Source organism: Eumetopias jubatus, unplaced genomic scaffold (assembly GCF_037043125.1).
Source record: "Eumetopias jubatus isolate StellerSeaLion01/CBP00866 unplaced genomic scaffold, mEumJub1_p1.0 scaffold_6, whole genome shotgun sequence".
NCBI classification, from domain to species: Eukaryota; Metazoa; Chordata; class Mammalia; order Carnivora; family Otariidae; genus Eumetopias; species Eumetopias jubatus.
The window spans coordinates 48,305,130-48,324,194 of NW_028274812.1; the positions used below are offsets into that span (position 1 = coordinate 48,305,130).

A 19,065-nucleotide genomic window follows, 5' to 3' on the forward strand; every position below is an offset into this window, starting at 1 on the left:
AGTCCCTCCAATCCATGCATTGTGTGAAGATGGGCTCTATAAGACACTATCTCTCATGTAAACAATATACCCAAGAAAATCTAAAATTTTCCTCTGAACTCCAACCACCTTGAGAGTCTAGTATTAGTTTAGATAAAGTTGATGGCAGCCCTTGAAAGAGAACGTTTATTTTTAGGACAGAGCACCTGCCTTTTTGCATAATCCTTCCCTGTCACGGTGGTCCAACATCCTAGATACAGCCACAAATGCTCACAAAGTAAGGATTTGAGAAAGCCAGAGGAATGGAAATCAGAAGGACGAGTAGAGGTGCTCATGTAGATTTCCTGTGGTCTGTCCCCTCTGGGGGAGAAAAACTGGGGTCTGTTTTCCTCTGGACATCAGAAGAGAGGACCGCCTGTGAGAGAAAAGTTTGCCTGCTTTGAATTGGCAAGAGAAAGTGTTAAAGGCACAATTCCTGCCTCTCTGTTTCTCTGGAAGTTTGATAACTAAGGGACTCAAGATGGAGGGGAGGAAAAACATAGAAGGGGTTTTTTTTGTTTTTGTTTTTTTCCTCTTGCTTCATCAGCCTGCTTCTGCTTGCAGAGAGAGGAAAGCACACTCCGGCTTTGAAAACTTGCATATCTGTTTTCACATCCCAGGAGGACCGTGTCACTGCTCTGTCACAAGTCCACATGTACCATTCCCATCCCAGGCTAGGTGGCCGGCAACCCCTGCACCTTGCTCTGCGTGGCTGTCTGGCTGTAAGTACCTGCTTAAGCCTCAGTGCTGTAACTTACTTGGTATATATAGGGTCTTGGATGAGTTGCTTATTTTTCCTAATGGTAAGTGGAGTTATAATTCCTTCCCACAAAGCTGGGTACATTGTGTGCCATATAATTTAAGTATTATAAGTGCTAATTCTCTTTTCTCGTTTTAATCCCCTCCCCTGGTTGGTTTAATCCATCACCTGCATGGTGTCTCTTGGCTACCTCTCTTCACATTGGGATTTTACCTTTTTGGGCATCACTGATCAGGAACCTTCTGTGGATCCCTTTCCATGTAAATTCTTCCCCTTATATTTTTCTTTCTCATCATGACACTAGTCATGAAGCACTAGTTGTACTGGATTAATAGGTGTCACATGAAACCTAAAAAGGGGAGGGGCATGGTTCTGAGGTCTTCAGTAATTTCGGGAAATGCTAGGTCTGACAATGGGGCCAGGTTTCTCCAACAAGGTGGGTGTGGTGTGGAAGACATCACTCTGCAGAGTTCTCCAAACTGCTTCCTTTGGAGTATAAAACCTTCCTTATGCAGAGTGGCTTAAGGGCCTGGAGTTCTGTGGAACATACTTGAAGAAATAATCTATACTTCTCCTACTAGCATGAGGAAGAGGCTTCCATTCTCTCAATTCTTCACATCCAAAGACCTATTGTTTCCTAACATCAGTTAAAGACTGGTTAACACTGGTTTCATTTCATTATTCCAAGTATCTTCCCTCTAGCTCCTTAATCACAAGCCACCACCCCTAGACCATATCTAACAGCCCCTCCTCAGACTAGGAGAATTAAAAAAAAAATCTTCCCTTCTACATCATCGCCACAAGGAACTACTTTTGCTACCTTTAAGACATTAGAGAAAGTAGAGAACAATACTCAGCGTAGATAACAGATCAATTTTCCTATTGCTCTTCGTAAGTTCCTAGGATTTTATATATGCGGTATGTAATTTTAACTTTCTATGCTTTTGATCACAAAATAACTCTTTGTTCAAAGGACATCATTTTTAAGGACATGAAAGACCATGTAGAAAAATATAGTAGAAAGTGTATTTACAGTAGATCTGCCATAGCTTATAGCAACAAAGGAGAAAGGATAGCAGGATATTTGCTGAAACCACAAGGGAAGGTGTTTGTGGAGTCTGTCTCTCATGTACTTCTATTCTAGAATATGAGCGCTGACGTCGAGCTATTTAACCCCTTCTTTGTGAAGTTTGCTGGTGTTTTCTGATGAGGAGGATATCTCTTACACAAGTTTAATTAGCCAGCTGGTTGCCTGTCAGGACAAGCCGAGGGGTGGCATTATTTGCATTTTGCTGATCATTGCCTCTTTGGGGCTGTAAAGACTCAGACCCAAAGAATGACTCAGAAAGTCAGGGCCCATGTCATTCTGCTCTGGACTCGGCCCCACAGCATAGCAGTGTGGTGACTCCACTTTGCCCTGCTGCTCACCTAGCTTTCGGTTTTCCTCTCCTACGGTGTCATAGGTGAAACTGTTGGCAATTCAGAGTCCTCACCCTGGCTTCTCAGTCTTTCCACCTTTAGTTCTTGCTCGATCAGGGGCCAAGGACAACTGTATAATGAGTCATAGGCCCTACCTCCTGGCAAGTAATCGTTTTCCCACAGTAAGTGATGATTTATGCTGGGAAGGGGCAAAGAATGTGGAGTGGCTTTTTTTCCATCCAGCCTTTCTGCTACCAGAGGGTTGTCTGGGAATGCTCTGGCTCCATTCGCAAGGCCATCTAAAACACCATCTTAAGAGTAGTTTTACTTTCTAAGCATGGGATTCTTCCACGCATGGTATCCACAGAGAACTGGAATCTGATAATCCCATCATATATTCTGTTAAAAAAGAAACACGACTTTGAAATTTCCTTCCTTTGGCAGGGGAAGACTAGGAATGCCTCACAGAGGTTGAGAAGTGAAGAGCCCCCAGCACAGACCCATTTTATAAATGAGAACGCTGGAGACTCACATGAGTTATCCACTTTCACAAAACTGGTTAGTGACTGACATCTCAGGGATGAAATCAGCTAATTTTAAGCTGCTATCTTACCTAATATTAAGCTTACTTGTACCATGTCACAAAGGAAAATCTGGGCATGAAGAAGATTGTGATTTGCGCAGTGGCAGAAAGGTCAAGGGGAGAAGCACAATCCCTGGTATCAGATGGGCCTAGGTTTGAATCTTGGCCCTGGAACTGGGTGATGTTGGCTGATTTCCTACTGCATTTCTCTGAGTGTGTTTCCTCCTCTGTGCAGGTGAGAATAGGGTTAATAATGTCTCTTTCACATCATCTGCTGGATGGAGAAGAGGTAAGGCATGCAGAGCTCAAGGCACGTATTAGGCCGTCCAGAAACGGAGGCTCTGATGATGATTTACTCCCGAGCGACATGTGCCCTTCCTCTCTGCTGTTCCCCTTTCAAAGCAGCACTTGCTACGGTTCACACTACCTGAGAGTTCTGCCTTTTCACACTCAGCATGGCTCAGTTTGTTTGCTCAAGCCACTGATGAATTTCTTTTCCTTTGTGATTTGCATTTGGGTTGTCTCATTTCCCTGAAGCCCTGTCACAAGCCACGAGGTTGTTGCAGAACATGATCTGAAACCTCACTGGCAAGGGAAAGTCCCCTCTGAAAGAGGCATTTCCCCCACTTCTTGAGTTTTACACTTCTCTTTCCCACTGTGCAGGCAACCCCTCAGCCCAGTGTCTGCCCCAGGGTCCTGCGGGCTGCTTGAGTACAGCGGGGAAGTGAGGGTCGACCATCTTTGCTCCCGGTGTCTCCATTGCCCCGGATCCTGTCACTGTGTCTCCACATTCCTTAGGCGTCCCCCAAAAGGCCTTTGCTGTTGCTTCTCTTCTCTCTTGTGTCACTTTCCCCTCTCACCAGGGCCACCTCTCAAAACCTCCAATGGAAATTTAGAGGCTTCTGTGGCTCTTAGGGGGTTATTGGGTCTCTGAATTTTCTGTGTCGTCACTTCCTTTATAGCTCACAGGGATTTCCTAAGAAGCCTCTTCCTTCTCTTCTCTGCCCAGTAGTTTGGGCTGGCTCCCCACCCCCCACCCCGACGGGGGATTGCCACGTAGAGGCATAGGCCCTCTTCTTCTTCTTTAAACATAGCTTCAAAAACACACGTCTTATGTTCATTCAGGTCTGACAATGAAAAAAAACCTCTCCAGTCATTCTTGTGACATTTTTCTCTATTTTGATATACATCATATACATATGATGATAAAACAGAGTCCATTTAATCAAATGAATTTGTTATTTTACCCCAAATGTATGTGTGTGTGGGTATTTGTCTCCTCAGTGGCCTACTTTCTAGATATTTTGTCATCAGGGAATTTTCCCACTTGAGCCTATGTTGCAACACAAGTGAATTATCTGCAATACTTTAAAAAAATAGCCATTTATGCCAATGTTTTGAAAATACTTTAAATAACATTATACATTGTATAAGAATTTTTTGAAAAGAGAAAATATAGCTCCCATCCCACCCTTTTCATCTAATGACTGATTTCATTTTCAAATATTAACTTTCATTTTTTATTAACTTACTATTTATGTGTTATGATTGCTTAGGTTAGGCTTTAAAAATTTGTGCCATAAAAGTGAAACTAAATGTTGCCTCAAATTTATTGCAATGGGCCTGCCCACTTCTCTAACTTTATGTATACTCTCCTCTCAGACCTGTCATGCACCAAGTTAGGATGAAGATAATATTCTCTTGTCCTGGGGATTGGTCCCCTGTGAGGCCCTGGGATCAAACTCCATTTTTGGTGCTTCTCTTCCTTTTAAGAATGAAAGAGAAAGATTCCAGAGAAACAGGGAAATCTTTATTTCATTTATTTCACAAATATGTATTGAATGCCCAGTGGGTATTGAGTAGAACTACGTTGATTGGGACAGAGTTTATACCATCACTCTGGCCTGCTGAAGATGGGAGTGAAAACGATGAAGGGAACTTAAGTGTTGGTTTTGTGATTCTGCAAATGGCTCAGGGCCTATCAGAATGGAAAAATAATCTCTGCTGTCATGTTCTGGAACAAGGGAAGAAGTGAATGTGGAAGTGATAAAACAAGAAGGCATTGTAAACCATGGGCTGATGGGATTGAATTTGGACTTGGAGATGGGTAAAGTAATGGACTTCAAAAATAAGAAAGCCAAGTTGACTCAGTAATCATAGAATAGAGAGCTTAGTATCTGGGAACAGTAAACTAGTGTCTTTGTTTGTAAGGAGAGTTTACACTGAATTAACCAGATTGATTCTCACTAAAAGGAGAGAAAGACAATTGTAACAGGTTTGCACAAAAACTAAAATTTATTCCTTATGTAACTAAAAAATCCGATGAAAGAATGTCTTTTAACAAGAGTTGTTGCAATTTTGTCTTTTTCCAGATTTCTATAGTTTTCTTCCTTGTTGGCTTTCATCTTAGGTAGGCTTCTCCACATGGTGACAAAGATGACCACTACACAGATTCCTTCAAGTTTTTGATGAAACCTATTTCTAGAAAAATTTTCATAAGCACTTATGAACACAATATAATTCTGCTTATAATTTCAGAAGATCACAGAACTTCTGAAATTACATATCTTTACCTTAGGGTTCCATAGACCCCAGGTTAAAAAACTCTCCTTAAAAAACCATGACTTTTTGGACAGGATTATCTCCCACACCTAGTAGAGAGACTTGTACATATTGAATACATCGAATGAATGATTCAATCAATGAATCAACCAAGCAATTAGTCAAATAGTACTTTTGGGGGACCTGTTGTGCTGTGATATGTTAGTTAGGTGTTTTATATAAGTTATCCTCATTCATTTTTCTAACATTATTTTATGGATGATGAAACTGAAACTAAGCTAGGAATAAAGTGAGCAGAACACTTAGCATGGAGAGGAGATCTGAAATTCAAGGGAGAAAAGCCTACACGAGCAGGGTATTGGTCTGGGATGCCAAGGAATGTTGTTGGATTTACTGCTGTGGCTCATCTGACCCTAGTTCCCAGCCACAGCCATGGGGGCCACCATCTCTGAGGCATTCTCAGGCCACTATGTGTCTGCTGACCTTTGGGTACCACTTATCAGTGGCCAAAAAGTACTTACTATGTGTTCTCTCTAATAGCCTTTTAAAACAACACTTGGGTCTTTCACAGTTTTAGCTTTCACTTCACAACTTGCAGTCAAACTTTTGTTTGTTGTTGTTATGTGGTTGAGATTTATTTGCAATCTAAGAAACCATCGATAATTGTTCCAATTAGATTATACTCACCAGTGGGAGATCTCAGAATTGTCAATGTTGTTCTTCAGAAAGAATGTTATGAACTGTAGGTTCAGCTGTTAGAGCACCAGCAAATTTAACAGCCCATAAAAGTGAATTTCCTCAACCTGTAAGTGCCGGGTCAGCAGAGGAAAGTGCTGGCAAAAATTATCATGGAGTCACAGGGTTTAGTAGAATTGGGAGATCACACTTTTTTTTTTTTTTTTTGAGAAAGAGTGCACATTGTGGGGGGACCAGAAGGAGAGAGAGAATCCTAAGCAGGCTCCGCTCCCAGCACGGAGCCCAATGCAGGGCTCCATCCACAACCCTGAGATCATGACTTGAGCAGAAATCAAGAGTCCAACACTTAACTGGCTGAGGCACTCAGGTGCCCAGGGAGATCACACATTTCAAGGGGAATCTTTACTGTTTTTTTTTTTTTTTTTTTTTTTTTTTTTTAAATCTCAGGGCCCATGTGAATTGGGGAATATGAAGGCACCAAGAGAATAGAAGTAGAGGGAGCTGTCCTGCGCAGACCACAAACTGAGAAGCGTGAAATAATGGACTCTTCCTTTCAGCAAATTGTCTCATATGAGAAGAATGAAAGACAACTGATAAGCAACTTTCAGCAAGAAGACATAATAGCTCATATTCTGATTAGTAATAGTGATTTGAATCCATGCAGATGTATCAGATGCTGACATATGTATGTATAATATGTGTATTTATATGAATCGTCATAGACTTGATGCATTTTTTCATATTGCTAAAGACTTAATACTAAGTGCCAGTGTGATAAAATATTTTACTTCCTTTCCCATTAATTTTGATTAGCCTGAATCGAGCTACTTTAAGTTCTCCTATTCTTGGTTTTGTGAGAGGCATTACTTTTCTCTCTCTGTGTGTGTATCTTTATTAACCATATTGTTTGGGCTCTTGATAAAGGAGATATGACACAGCGTACATTTGAGCTAAACATTCATTTCTTCAGCAAGGATTTCTATTTAAGACATTGTGCTAGGCAAGGGAGAGAAGGGGTGCAGAGTGATGATGAAGCAAGATGGGCCAGATGATTTATTTATTTATTTTTTTAAAGATTTTATTTATTTATTAGAGAGAGAGAATGAGAGAGAGCACGAGAGGGAAGAGGGTCAGAGGGAGAAGCAGACTCCCCGCCGAGCAGGGAGCCCGATGTGGGACTCAATCCCGGGACTCCAGGATCATGACCTGAGCCGAAGGCAGTCGCTTAACCAACTGAGCCACCCAGGAGCCCGGGCCAGATGATTTAAAAACACCAACTGTGAATGTTACCTGGTGTGGCAAAAGGGTATTTGCAGATGTGTTTAAGTTAAGGATCTTGAGATGGGGCGATTTTTCTGGATTATCCTTGTAAACCCAGTGTAAATACAGGGTCCTTATCAGAGGGAGGCAAGAGATCAGAGTGAATGGGTAGGAAATGTGATGATGCAAATGAGGTTGAACTGATGCTTTTTGAAAATGGGGTAACAAGCCAAGGAATACAGGCAGCACTAGAAGTGAAAAAAGCCAAGGGAACAGACCTCCCCCTGAAGCCCCCAGAAGGAACACAGCCCTGCTAACACTTTGATTTAGATTCGCGCTCTCCAGAACTGTAAAAGAATACATTTGCATTATTTTCAGTCACTTCCTTTGTAATGGCAGCAATAGGAAACAAAAGGAAACACCCTTTAGATTCAGTAAGAGAAAATTTCAGGAGACATTTAGTCCAGTATATGAATGTGTGAATTTTTCTGTCCAGGTTATATGTATATATAGTCAATCCAATCATTTGCTTTTCCAGGTGCTAGCACCCAATATATTCTTAATAGTTTTCCTAAAAAAAAGTATGATTCTAAGTTTAGTAGCAAATTAGAGGAGAGAATGGACAGTTTGTGAGGACATGCTTAGGGAACCCAGGGAGCTTGGTATATGGTAGGATTTGGTGGTCTCTGTATTGGTTAGAAAGTCTAGGCGATGTTGTGATAACAAATAGCCCTAAATCTTAAAGCAAGAGAAGTTCCTTTCTTATTCATTTTAAGTCTCCTGCATGGCTGGGTTACTCCCTAGGGTAACCTTTCACATGACGACTCAGTGTCATGTCTTCATATCTATATGTGCTTCTATAGTAACCAAGGCAGGGCTTGTAATGGTTACCAGCCATTACATGCTTCTCTCTGGGAGTAACACTCTTTTCTCATTGGCTAAAGCAAGTCACGTGACTACATCTAATCTCAAGGACATGAAAAGCATAATATTTCCCTGTCTGAAGAGAAGAAAGTCGGCAGTACTGGCAAGCAGCGTTTACATCTGTTCCATGACCCGAATTTTGTAAGGCAGAGAAGAATTTTAAATAATTTTTGAATTTACCTATATCCTTCCAATTATAATGATAACTCCATGCTCAAGTCCAAGGTACCCATCTTATTTCATAAAAATGTTTGTAAGTCTTGAATTGTCTCAGCATTATCGCAGACCCAGATTTCAGTTTAATAGTTAATGCTGAGAAAGCACTATGATTAACGAAGCCAATTGATTTTGAATATTATATTCTTTTATTTTAAGGGGCTTAAAAAAAAAAACCTACAGAGAACTAGACAAAATGAATACAAGTAAGCTAATAATAAAGACTGCGAGAACCCAAGTGCTACTGAATTAAATATTTAGCAGCATTTGTAATGAAATGGAAAGTCATATCTAATTATTTCATTGTGCTTACCTTTCCTCTGTCAGAAAGTCTTTGGCATGCAGTGCATTTCTATAGGCATTCCATAGTGATTTAATATCAATTAATATCTACTTGCAGCAAAGTGTTGACAGTAAGTTTTTAAATTCACAAGCTTGACATTTTGCAGTGTAATTGGGCATAAGTGAAAGAGCTTTACAGGTTGCTGCTAAAAGCAACACAGAAAGATGTGAAGTGAATTTTAACCCTTTGCCAAGGAGGCCAGCTGAGACTTGCTACTTCCATAGCAGATTGTTTCTAGAAGAGAAGACAAGAGACCAACCAACCCGGTTTTTTAATCTACAAGTTGTACCTTGAGGTTTCCAAAGCTCCGGAAAGGCATTTACTTATCCAAATTTACACTGCTGGTGTATATAAAAGTTTGGATTTAAAGTCAGGTCTCCTGACTTGAGTTCTGTGTTTGTTTGACTCTGTCTGCCACATGTGCATCTAAACGTTGGGGGAACCAGAACGCTCCAGCCCTAGAGAGCTCTAACGGGGCTCCCTCTGAGTTCAGAAGTCTACGTTTCAGGGTTAGGTTTGTAAGCTCAGTGTTTAAAAGGCTTGCTTACTTTCCCTGAGTTCTTCTAGGGCCCATTAGCTCTAATTTAAGATATGTTGGACCCAGGAATCCAACGTTGGATATGACAAAAGAATTGTGTTTGTTTATTTTGTTTCTCCTTGTTACACGCTAACTAGTATCCCCAGCACCCAGGAAGAAAATTAAGCCTCACGTTCCTGACAAGAGCATTCTGCTCTAAGTGGCTTTCAAATGCCTCTTGGTGGAGTTACTATTTAATTTAGGCAGTTTATTTTCTCAGAAAGAGTCAACAGATCCTATAGGCTTTGCCAGCTAAGACCTTTAGTTTTAATCACCTCCTTAAAAACATTCTCCTTAATCCACTCAGGACAATGGATTTCTTTGCACCTTGGTCTTTAACTTTGACATGATTAATCACTGAATCATTGAATATACTACTTCTTGTCTTGCTCAGGGTCTAATTGGAAAGGAATCAAACCTGGAGTCCCTTTGAATTTACTGGGAGTGCCAGGTGGTCTGAGTAGTCAAATAAGAATTAGGCTCCTTTTAACGTAAATACTCTGCCAAGTATGAGGTCTGAATGACATTATTAGGATGTATTTAATGTGCATAGAAAAACTGATAGTTCTATCTTCCAGAATGCACCAGGAGTTTGAAATGTACTTATTATTGGTTCTATCTCAGATCAGTCAGTAAATCAATAAGTTAAAAAACCAACCAACCAACCAACCCCACAACAATCCCCGGGGGAATTAATTTAGAGGTTTCTAGACCCCCCATTCTGTGTGGATCTCATGATGAAAGGGAATCTGCTCTCACTGGCCACTGGCACCGTTCCTATCAAACTTCTATCTACAGTTTCTGCCTCACCCCACTTCACATGGAAGTTGCCTTTTCCTGATCATTAAAGCAGCCAGTAAGGTTAGGAAAGGGAAAACCTATTTCTAGTTTTAAATACAAGGTAAGAAATATTTTTCTTTCCAGTATATCTCACTCACGTAGGAAAAGTGATTTCATGTAATTTATTTTTCAAGGCAGGCATTAGCAAATATTTTCTGAGGCTAACTATGTGCCAAGCATCGGGCCAGATGTCGGAGATTAAGCTTCAAACAAAATAGATAGAATCTTTGTTCTTATGGGGGAGGCTAGTAAGAGATTCAGAAAAAAAGCCAAGGATAACACAGCATGATAAATGCAATCACAGAGAGAGTACATACACTCTGGGAATGCCAAGGAGTGGACCTTCATCTGTACTTGAGGAGCTGGGAAAGGCTTCTTGGAAGAGGTAGAGCTAAATTGAAGGATAAGCAGGGGTTATGGCAAAACTGGGGACTGGGTTAGGGGAGCAGCGTGAGACGTTGAGGAAATACTCAAAAAATGAGAGACAGTATGGCACATTTGAGGTAGTAAAGACATTTAGGTAGTAAAGACATTTAGAGGGGCTAGAAAGAAGGTTAGCATTGGGGCTGGGGTGGCAGGGCTGAGGTCATGCACGAGCTTGTGAGCCAAGTTAAGGAATTTTGCTTTATCATGAACAATGGGATGTAATGAAAGATTTTTAGGCACAGAGTGACATGATCAAATTTATACTTTAGAAGAGGGGCACCTGGGTGGTTCAGTGGGTTAAGGATCTGACTTTTGATCTCAGCTCAGGTCTTGATCTCAGGGTTGAGAGTTCAAACCCCCACTGGGCTCCATGCTGGGCATGAAGCCTACATAAAAGAGAAAAAAAAAAAAAAGGAAAGAAAGATTCCTCTGGTTTCAGCATAAATAGCCTGGAGGGCTTAACACCATACTTAGTGAGAGAGACAGGACTTCTGTAATATTGTGAGGGATGCTGGCACCTGAACTAGCCTAGCGACCACTGAGATAAAGAGGTATGTGATGGGGGCAGAGCTAACAGCCATTGATGATTGGTGGTTAGCCAGGCCAAGAGGAAAGAGTCTGGTTTAGGTAATTGGGTTGATTGTGGTACCATTTTCAGAGATAGGAGTAAGATCAGGTTTGAAGAGGGAAGGTGGTAATTCTGGTTTGGGTCATTTAGGGGGACATCCACATGGAGATGTCCAGTAGGCAATTAGTTACAGGGTTCTGACATTCAGAGGAGAGAGCTCATCTGCGAATAGAAATTGGTAGTCACAGCCTGTAGATAATAATAAAAGATATTACCTGGAGTGATTGCTGAGAGAGAAGCACGGGGTACACTGTTGAGGAACACCAATAACCAAGGGGTGGGCCATAGGCAGAAACCCACAAAGGAGACTCAGAATGAGGAGAAATAGGGAGAAAGCCAGGGAGTACCCATTCTGCTGAATCACGGAATCCAAGAAAATCAAGATAAAACTAAGCACAGGCCCACTTATTAATGTATTTTACCATAAGAAATCAAGACAGGCCAAGGGACGTTAGGGGTTGGAGTAATGGAAGTGAAGCATAGACTTTGCTTTTAGTGTCTATAGGGGTGTGTGTATGTCTGTGTGTGTGTGTGTGTGTGTGTGTGTGTGTGTGTGTGTTTGGTACTTATGGAAGGAAACAGAGAATGTGGGAAATATTATCAGCAGATATTACTTATGTTCCCTTAGTTCAGTCAGATATGAATGTTTAGTCATTTAGCATATACTTACTTAGAACTTAGATATAGAGCATTGTCCCTAGAGCAGTGGGAGATATACAAGAAGTATAAGCTATAGTTGCTCCCCGGAAGCTTGTGATCTAGGGATGTATCACAAGCACAATAGAACCAATAACAGGGGCAACACATAATGAATACTAAGAGCTTATGTAGAAAATAAGATCTACAAGGATTTAGAGGCAGGAGGTACTAATTTTCACCATCAATGTGGACTAGCAAGACAAGAACCAGGGCTAGACATGTAGCTCTGTGTACTGACTAGAACTCTGCAGGTTTCAGATTGTTAGAAAACTATCTACAAGAAGATAGAATCCTAGTCTTGATCACCAACAGGGCCTTTTCTGAACTCACCAGGGTTATTGCTCCATCTTTTCAGGAGTGCCTCTGGCTTTTCAAAGCAATATTCATCCTGAGGAGAACAGTTAGTCTTTGTCTCTTAGTAGTAATAGAACCAGCAGCTCAGAAAGGAAAAGCCAGCAGTTACTTTTCGATCACCCCTTCAACCCCCAAGATTGTTTCGAGAAATCCCCAAATTTCTTGTAGGCAGAACATGCAATATATTTAACAAGTTCCTCTTTGCCCTGAAGTACACCAAAAACATAAACTTTGAAAACTCATGGAAAATAGGAGAACTTGTGGTTTTGTTACTTGGCAACTGAGAACTGAAATGTTAAAATAGGAAATTTGCATTATTTTATAATTCTAAAAATGCAATACATGTTATTTTCTATTCTAGGAGGGGAAAACACTGTAGTTTTAGTATCTGATTGTTTCAAAAATCCACACTTGTTAAACTAGCTTTGCTGCTGTTATATTGTCATCTAAGTGGATACCTCATGGGCTGGTAGTGTCCAGGTAAAGCAGGAAGTCTAACTAGAATTCCCAGGAAAGCCAATATTCAGAGAATGAGAAGAATTTTGCCAGGAAACTAGAAAAGCTCCCTTGCATGTGGTGGTGGTGGTGGAAGAAGAGAGCATTGGAGAGACAGAGACCAGAATAGTGACATCAGCCTGACTGAGATTATGGGGGGGGGGGGTTGTTGCATCTGTTCTACTTGGGGGAAATGTGTAATCCCTCTTGCTGGCCAGCCCCACCTCCCTTGCTGCTGTCCCTCCACCTCTGATGTTGCCCCTGACTCCACGCCCAATGCAGAAGAAACTATCATTGTGGGCAACCCATATTCCTTAAACCATATCTTGGGATTAGTGCCCTGGCAAGAGTGAATGAATGATGATGGAAATGGACAGAATATCTGACATAATTTCCTGGAGAAAATGGGATGGAAGACACTCTTCTGTATGGATCAGACTTGGCTGAATGACTAACTTGAATGATTACCTGAAACTCTAAGCTATATTACGCATGTTGGACACTTCTGGATTCAAGGGTGTCTCTTACCGTATCTCTGCTCCCATTCCAGTGTTATTATATCTTCCACTGATATATCCCCAACCACCTAGAGGAGTTTTTATTACATGATGGATGTAAAATAAATATTTATTGAATAAATAGCTTAACTGAGTATATTAAGTGTAGATAAAATAAAATTGAGTGATTTTTATAATGTTTCAGAAAAATTAAATTCTCACTCGTTAGTGGATTATATTTCTAGACAAAGATCTCAGATTATTGGCTATTTGTAAATCACAAATTCTGCAACTTTAGGTGTAAGTTATGACATTTTGTTATCTGTTAACAGAAAGAGCTTGAACCATCTTCAACAAAATGTTATCTAAGGATTCTTTTCATTCTAAAAGCCAGCAAATCCATGAATGTAGATTATTTCTCAAGCTGCTTCCATTTATAACATTCCATGGTTCTTATAAAAATATACAAAAGAAGAAACATACCCGTTGGCTCTATTTGACACCTCCTTATATCTTAGGATTTGGAAATTATGAAAAAGCAATGCCAACTTACCTTTGGGGGTGATCCAGAGCATCACCACATATAGATGAAATGTTAATTATTGACCTCTGAAAAGTTGTAACCGATTATCTGGTCAGGACAATTCGTTAACAATGATGACTTACTATTTACTAATCACCTTTCAGGCACTGTGCTAGTGCTGGTCCAGTGGCACTTTGAGTATAGTTGAGAAGACAGACAAAAATCAGTAACTAATAATTACAAATTGTAAAAAATTACTAAGACAAAAAATAGTGGGGCCAAGGTAGAGGTGAGTTATTTTGATAGGGAGATCAAGGAAGGTCTTTCTGAAAAGGTCTCATCTGACAGATGAGAAAGATTCAACTATATTCAGGGCAAAGGGGTAAGCATTTCAGGCAGAGAATACAGCATGAGCAAACAAATCACAATTTTAGAGCTTCTTGTATTTACAGATGAAATGATAAGACACCTAGGATTTGCTTTAAAATATTCATTGAGAAGCTGGGGAAGGGGAGCCTTAGGGTTATAGACAAACAAGATTGGCCATATAATGATGATTTTTGAAGCTAGGTGATGGGCACACAAAGATTTCTTATGCTGTACTTTCTTTTATGTATGTTTATAATTTTCCATAATAAAATGTTTTGAAAAAGCTTGTGGAACTTGTCTAGTTTGTAGGTCTAGTTATTGTCTAATTTTGTTGGTTAGTTTTAGAATATGATGCTCTTTTACCACTCACCATTTAAAGAATATTGGAATTGTTAAGAGAATAGTATTTGGCATATCTGAGAGGGAAGCTCAGTAAAATCCTCTCAGAATAATCTCTAACTTTAGTATAGACTCAGTATAGAGTGGGTAGCCCTCAGTATAGACTAATGTCTAACCTAGAAGAGGAGTATCTTTACAAATTTTTATGAAGTGAGAGAAAAAGAATATTTAAAGAAATTTGACCAAGTTCATCTTTTAAAATATCAAATTTTTTGAAGTATAATTTACATGCAATGAAGTTCACACATTTCAAATATACAGGTTGATGACAGTGTAGAATGATACCCTGATCAAAATATATCAGGATACTTCCACCTCTCCAGAAAGTTCTTTTGTGCCACTTATGGTCAGTTCCTCCTCCTCCACTTTAGGAAACCACTAATCTGACTTCTATTATTATAGATTAATTTTGTCTGTTCTGAAATCTCATATAATGGAATCATACCAGTTCTTGGTATCACCTCCCTTCATTCAACATATCTGTGTGATTTATCCTTGCTGTGGTATATATTAGTAATTCATTCTTTTTTACTAGTGAGTAGGATATTCAGTTGTATGACTATACCACAATTTATTTATCTATTCACTTGTTGATGGATACTGGGTTGATTCCAAGTTTGGACTATTATGAATAAAACTGCTTTGAACAGTGAACATTTGTGTATAAGTCTTTTGTGTGCCATACATCTTCATTTCTCTTTAGTAAATACTTAAAATTGGAATTGCTGGGTCATATGGTAAGTATATTTTTAACTCTACAAGAAACTTCCAAACTGCTTTTCAAAGTGCTTGTATCATTTTACACTCTCACCAGCAATGTATGAGCATTCCAGTTGCTCCCCATCTTTGACAATATTTGATATTGCCAGTCATTTTAATTTTAGCCATTTTAGTGGGCATAAAGTAATATCACATTGTGGTTTTAATTCAATTTACATTTCCTAAGTGACTAATGTTGAATATCTTTTCATATACTTATTGTATACTCATATATCTTTGTGAAGAGTCTACTGAAATCTTCTACCCTTTTAAATAAATTATATTGTTTGTCTTCTTACTGGGTTGGAAAAGTGCTTTACATATACTGGATGTACTCCTTTATCAGTTATATGTGTTGCAAATATTTTCTCCCAGTCTCCCTTTTTGTGTCCTTGATTTTTCTCTTGAAGAAAATGAAGGATTTAATTTTGATAACGTCCAATGTAATAAATCTTATTTTATTTTTAGTGTTATTTCTGACTTAGTAAAGAAATCTTTGCCTGACACAAAATCATCATACATATTTGGGTCTATTTTCGATCTCTCTATTCTATTCCACCCCCTTGATTGCTTCACAGTAAGTCTTAAAATCAAATAGTGTAAGTTCTTCAGTTTTGTTTGTCTTTTTCAAAATTATTTTTTTCCCTTAGATGCTTTGCATTTTCATACACATTGTTGAAACAGTTTATCAAACTCTTTTAAAAAAATAGATCTGCTGGGATTTTGATTGGGATTACATAAAATCTATAGATTACTTTGGTAAGAATAGAGAACAATACTGAGCATTCTAATTCATGAACATCACATATATTTCCATTATTCAAATCTTTAAACATTTCTCTAGCAATGTCTAATCTTTTTCTGTATGATGCTCTTGCACAGATTTTGTCAAATTTATCCCTAAGTATTTTATGTCTTTTGATCTCATTGTACATAGTATACTTTTGAAATTTAACTTTCTAGTTTTTTGGTTTGTCAATTTAATTTTTAGAAAGTCCTTTCTAGCTTTATTATTTTGAGGTTAATACATTTGCAAACTTAACAAATCATATCACTAACATTTACATGAATTATTTCTCATAAAACCACAATTAAATTGACTCTATTTTACTGCTAAAAACTGAGGCATAACATGAAAAATAATTTGAATCAAGATATGCAATGCACACAGTCCTTCCCAGCTTTTTCACTATGCGTCTCTTGGAAGAAAACTGGATAAATGTCACCATGTTCTTATACTGCTGGAACTGGGAAAAGGATAATTTTTTTCCTTTATACTGAGAATACTCCTAGAAGGGAGTATAACCTAAGGAAGACTGGAGAAAAAAGCAGCAGAACTCTTTGTCATGATTGCTCACAGAATGTGTACTAAATGTTCGCATTGTGTTTTTCAGAACAGTCACCCTACCCAGAGCCCAGTTCAGGGAGTCATTGTACTTTCCCAGAAAGATCCTGATTATCTGGGTTTAAACCTGAGCTTTGTGCCTTTCCAGTTCAGTAAGTTTGATTGAGTAACTTGTTCTATAGAGGACTTACAGTAGTTTTTATTTTTTTTCCTCTAAAATTGAAATGGTAATAATTCTTGCTTTGATTCCTTCATGCAACTTTTTCTAAGGATCAAATGTTAAAGCTCATAAAAGCCCTTTGTAAACAGAAAATCTTTAATCAAATGTTAAATATCAGAATGATTGGAACCCTTTTCCAATGGCTATGCAGAACAATTTAATTACTAGTGACAGTTTGTTGATTTTTTTTTTTAACATTTGGCACAGAAAGAAGTGAGAAAAGGCAGCCTTAACATATACTGAATATCTGCTGTGTGTCAGGCATCTTACATAAATTGCTTCTTTTAAACTTTACTACAACCCCCTAAGGCTATAGTGGGGACACTGAAGTAAGAATTGTTATTCTTTTGCAAATAAGAGACTGAAATTCAGAGACATTGACTTGCTCAAGGTTTCTCGGGTATTAAGTATCTGACTTTAAAACTTTGCATCTCCTACAAAACAAACTGTCTAATTGAAAAACTGGTCAATGTTGGAAGTGAGCATGCAAGGGGAGTGTTGGGATGCTTGAGTAGCAAAACAACTCCAAACTCAGCTGAGGGCCACTGGATTTGCTCCCCACTTGTCCTTGAATAACCACCCTTGGGCACCACATGCATGTAGAGTCTCAAAGGGGCAAGGCAGGCCAGACTCTTAATACAGCTGAAATCACACATCTCAGTTTTTATTGAGGTGTTTTAAGTTTATTTAGTGTCTGTACCGAAGTTTATTTTTGGAAGCTTCAGTCAAATAGTGTTTCTTAAGTATCTTTATACGCTAGTCTGGTAATAGATGTTGGGAAGAAGTCCATGGTATAGCCCCTACCTTCAAGAAGCTTTTTCTCTAGACATATACACAAGACATACCCCCAGGCAGATAATTTATTATAACTCCCAGCAATATGCAGGCAGTGCTAGAGGAATGCATAGAATGTTATGTTCTAGGATACAGAAGAAGCTGAGAGCATAAGTGGGCTTCTATTGGCTGCTACAGTCTCACCTGGGCTTTGAAAAGGCAGATAAGTTTCAAGGAGGAAGCAGGGAGGGTGTAGCTTCGAACAGGGCATGATGGGAATGGGAAGACATGTTTTATACTGGAGGGACCTTAGGGAAGCCATGTGGTTGGAAACGTGACTGTCGTGTGGTGGTCCAGCATTGGGTCTGGAGGGTGACTACATCTGACAGCCCACCAATGCCATCTTTGAGGTTCTGGTCCACTGATTCACTGCCCGAGCTCGTGCATGCATGTGTGCATGTACGCACGCACGCACACACAATTCCCTATTGTGAGATAGTGCTCACTTCCTGATGTTACAGTGAAGATTCGGTGAAATGGTGCATGGAGGATGCGGCAGGCTTCCTGATTAAAATGATAGCTATCTTCATTACTAATGGTCTTAGATGCCTAGCAAAGGCAAAAATTTGCTCAAATTCCTGAACATCACCTTCTAAATGTATTTGTGTTCGTAACTGTATTAGTTCCCTAGGGCTGCCATGACCAAATACCATAGACTAAGTGGTGTAAACAACAGAAATTTATTTTCTCATAGTTCTAGAGGCTAGAAGCTCAAGATCCAGATGTTGGCAGGTTTAGTTTCTCCTGAGGCCTCTCTCCTCGGCTTGCAGATGGTGTCTTCTCCCTGTGTCCTCACGTGGCCTTTCCTCTGTGCACCTGCTACTTCTCCCTCGTCTCATAAGGACACCAGTCATGTTGGACCAGGGCCCCACCCATAAGACCTCTTTTAACCTTAATTGCCTCTTGAGAGGTCCTGTTTCCAAATGCAGTCACATTCTGAGGTCCTGGGGTTTAGGGCTTCAACATTCAAATTTGGGGAGGGATACAATTCAGTGCATAACGGAAACCGTTCTTGCTTTCTCCCCTCTGCTTTCAGAGTGCTATTTTTCCTTTTCAAGATTAATCTTTCCACATGGCCCACATCCCATCAAGCATTGCCTTCTGCCTCTTTTTTTCAGTGGCTCGATATCTCGGGCTCTATGTCATATAGCTTTCAGATATTTATTTATTTCAACATTTTTCTTTGAAGAAAGAGGTAGATAAATATAAATCTTCCTACCTCATACACCTATTAATGTAGAGATGGAAAGGCTTTTAATTTTTTCTCTTTAGCTAAATTGAGAAAAGATACTTTAAGATTTTTATATAGTGCAGATCAG

General features: G+C 39.4%; 1 long non-coding RNA gene across 2 annotated transcripts in view; it reads left to right on the plus strand.

Moving 5' to 3' along the window:
* LOC114209880 (uncharacterized) overlaps positions 1-15,242 on the plus strand; it is a 30,483-nt gene extending 15,241 nt beyond the window's left edge. For both annotated transcript variants that reach the window (XR_015768314.1, XR_003609444.2), the window contains exons 2-3: positions 583-740; positions 6,486-15,242. This is a non-coding gene — a long non-coding RNA (uncharacterized LOC114209880). The remainder of the gene's footprint in view (positions 1-582; positions 741-6,485) is intronic.
* The last annotated feature ends 3,823 nt before the right edge of the window (positions 15,243-19,065 follow it).